Raw genomic sequence first — 3,892 nt, 5'->3', positions numbered from 1 at the left:
TTCCCTAATTTTTGTGTATACCTCCTACGTTCTAAAACCTGGTACTGGAGGGACGGCTCCCTGCAGAAGTTTTAATTTTAAAAGCACCTCAGAAGACAGGACTGAGTTTCAAGAGATTTGATAGAACTGGAATTTAGTAGAATTTGATATGTTAAGGCTCCTGAAAAAATATTTGAGAGAAGCAAAGCTATATATCTGGAGCATATACTGATTTATTCCCAAATCAGTACTTTTAGGAGGTGTGTGAGACTATTGTAGCAAGGTCAACAATCCTTTCAGTGCTCTGAAATATAAAATTAATTGCTTAAGTTTGAGTGGAAAATGTGCATAAGCACAGCTCACAAACATACAGGATTATGAAGTATGCAGTTTGATTTTTTAGATCTTTCTTTTTATAACTGCAAACTACCTTGTGATACTTCCTCTTAAAGCTGATTGCTAGAGTGGAATTTCTTCATCGTGTGTGGTGCAAAAGGGCAAATGAAGAACAATTAAAGCACTGAAAGCAGGAGTATTTCTTGGTGGCAAGCCTTATTTCTTGCAAAAGAGTGCATTTTACTGCTAGAGAGATGAGCTTTATAGCTCAAGGCGTGTAGATATGAAGTGACAGGTCATGAGACAGATCATCAGCTCCTCTGTACTGCCTCTGGAATGCTCCAGAACTATTAGTTTGACTTTCAAAAAAACCATGGCTCGCTTGTATAGTTTAATTGGCCCTTGGTTCCAATAGCCATGGGTTTTTTTTCCTTAATCGTTACAATTTATTTTTAAGCAATTATATTGTGTTTAAAAAACTGTCAACTGAAGTTTAGAGGCTTTAACTGATACCGTAATTAGTATCGTAATTATTTATTGAAAAGGAGTAGGAATTGCATGATTGGAAATTCTGCCTGAAAAAGGCTAGCTTTCTCTTACCCCAAATATTTACACTGAGGGTCCTTATCTAAAGGCCATTAGATGATTTAGGTAATTTTTTAATTCAGCCTTTTTTGTTCTTTTAGCCCCCGATAAGTTTTTGATGGTCAGGGTTTGCTCAAGCATTAAGCTAGGAAAGGGGAACGACCTAACGCCCTACCAGTGAAGCAGTGGTGCAAGTAGCGATTAGAGAAAGAGAAGGAAGAATAACCTCAGTGACACTTTCTCTGAAATAGTAATTCATAAGATATGATAACTAATGCTACTGCACACAGAGATGGACCTGAGTTTTATGTTAATAATTAATCCTAATCTAGACAAGAAGTCTAGAAATCTTTGACCTAAGACCGTAAAAAGGAAGAAGGTGAGATCAGGTTTGTCGAGTAAACAAACTAAGCCTGTGGAAGGGGAGACTAATCTAGAATGCCCTAACGAACAAAATGTACAAGATATTAGATTGTAGAGGATGGAGTTTGTTCAACTTGCTACGCTTCTTTCATCCCTGGGTGGAACTGGGAAATTGGGAGGTTGGAAGGAGGGACAGGCAGCTTCTTATGTTCTAGACTGTGGTTTATGTAACATAGAAACTACTTTTACTGTAATATTACTTAATGCTCTGCAAGCAGTGTTGCTTTTGATCATGACTTTTTTTAACACTAGATTAACAATTCCACAGGTCACATTAATTAATCCCCGAACCTGTCTGACAGCTGTGGTAAGGCAGATGTGATTTTTATGCTAAAATATTAAATACATTAAACTTGTTGCTATTTAGCAATGAGAATATAACATCTTTTGATCTCTGTTCACTTTTCAGGTTTGGCAGTCTGAACTTGTCAAACCACAGTTATGATTTTTTTTTTTTGTTTGTTTTTTAAAGTTACCTTTAAAAGGCTCAGAGATGGCTTTTGAGTGATACGGCTGTTCTGTGCTGAACTGATAGTTACACAAAACCAGTTGACATCTAACATATGCCTAGCTGCTGAATCCAAGCTGTGTGATGGAGTTGTTAAGCCATTTCTTTCTGATAAATGATAGCATGATTGTCTTGAACTTACTTAAAAATTTAATTTTAGAGTTAATTAACAAAAGCTTCTACATCTTTTAAATTATTGAGCTGCTTGAATGTTCCTTACCTTACGTTTTACCAGTATGGGGGAGAATGGATGGTTTTCACATGGACAGTAAAATACACTTGACCTTACCACTGTATCTTAGCCTTTTAAACATACCTCTTAATCTCTTCTGCTCTTAGGTACATCTAAGAAAGGGTAAACATTTTTATTTCAGTACAGATTGACCAAAGCCTGTTCTCTCTCTCTTTTTTTCTTCTTTTTTTTTTTTATTCATTCTAGTTCTGGATTAATCCAGTTTCCATTATTTTTTCACACTGGTCTGAATATTGCAAGTAGAAATTAAAATCTAACCTCTTGAAGTTTTCATTTTGAAATAGTAGACTAATCCGATCAATTTATGATCTGGTTAAGTGATCATGACTGGAATGTTTGAAAAGAAAGATACTGTTTCCAGTCTGCTGCAATGAGATACTAAATCAAAAAGGCGGCTTAGGGACAGACAAGCTGCTGTTGTGAAAGGTAAATAAAATCCGTGCTGCATGTGTGAGATGCAGTGGTTTTACTTGTAGCGTGCTTAGCCGTCTTCTGACAGAAACAACTCTACTCAGACATCTGTAAGCATTCCCATTGATATAAGTGGTACTCCCTGTGATGTTTAATCTGGAATGGTTAGAGCTGTGTGACTTGCTCTTTTCTTCCCCCTGCTACCTTTTGAATTGTCTTCTTTTGTCTTTTTAGTTTGTTTCTGATCAAACAAGATGATCTTTGTGTTATGCATGTTTCTGTCTCAGCAGGACCAAGACTGGGAGAAGAAAAGCCTTTTATGACAAGTTTTGACTGCAGTCTCTGCCTCAGTGTGCAAACTGAAAAATAGCGTCGTTAAAATACTTCTGAAGGAAGCTCTTAGGTGTAGTATTTTGTAGAGGCTTGGAATGTTTTAGCATTCAAAAAAACCCTGGAGATCCAGCTAAGTCATAGGACCAAAAAAAAACCCCCCCCAAAAAAAAACCAAACCGTGAGCTCTTCCTATTTAGAGTGGTCATGGAGTGAGGCAGTAAAATTCTGTGAATAGAATGGTATCCAAGCTTAGATATTTGAAGAGGTATTTTACTTCAGTTCAGAGACAATATTGCTATTACACCCTTCAGTCGCAGCCCTTTCGAACAAAAGATTGTGCGTGTCTTTTGAGAATAGCTTTTGAGATTTTTACTAGTCTTGATTTTTGAAATGTTGATTACTGAAACTAGTGGTGGAATGTGGCATGCTTACACGTCAAAGAAACTAGGAAATATTAGACAGATGAGAAAATCTGCAGCTGACAAATAATTTTATGTCAATGATTGCAAAGCTTTTGGAACCTGTATCATAACATCAATATCTACATCCTAGTCAGTATCTGAGAATTTTCATAGACATAACTCTAGCATGTACCACAACCTCTCATTTAATCCACTGTTTTTAGGATCTCTTCTCTAGGCAAGTCATGGCTCATAATGACAGATTGGGCAAAATGCTTGCAGGCATTTTAGTATAGTCGATTTTAGCTACTATAGGTAGTAGCTCACCAAGATATTTGGGACTCTATGTTGAAGTATGAGTTTCTCTGGATAAACTATTGCAACTTCACCATCTTCTTGTCTTCAGAATAGTCCTTTTACATACAGGCTTTTCTACCTGCTACACTGACACAAGTGTGTAATACAGTCAGATTTAAGGAAATAATGATCTCCTAAAGTTTACTGAACTCAGTATTTCTTGGGAACTCCCAGGCTTTTCTACCTGCTACACTGACACAAATGTGTAATACAGTCAGATTTAAGGAAATAGTGATCTCCTAAAGTTTACTGAACTCAGGTATTTCTTGGGAACTCTATCAAATACTGAATGACAGGGTCGCACAT

This window comes from Pterocles gutturalis, unplaced genomic scaffold, assembly GCF_000699245.1.
Source record: "Pterocles gutturalis isolate BGI_N339 unplaced genomic scaffold, ASM69924v1 scaffold23731, whole genome shotgun sequence".
Taxonomy (NCBI): domain Eukaryota; kingdom Metazoa; phylum Chordata; class Aves; order Pterocliformes; family Pteroclidae; genus Pterocles; species Pterocles gutturalis.
Note: the sequence above shows the minus strand (reverse complement) of the source record.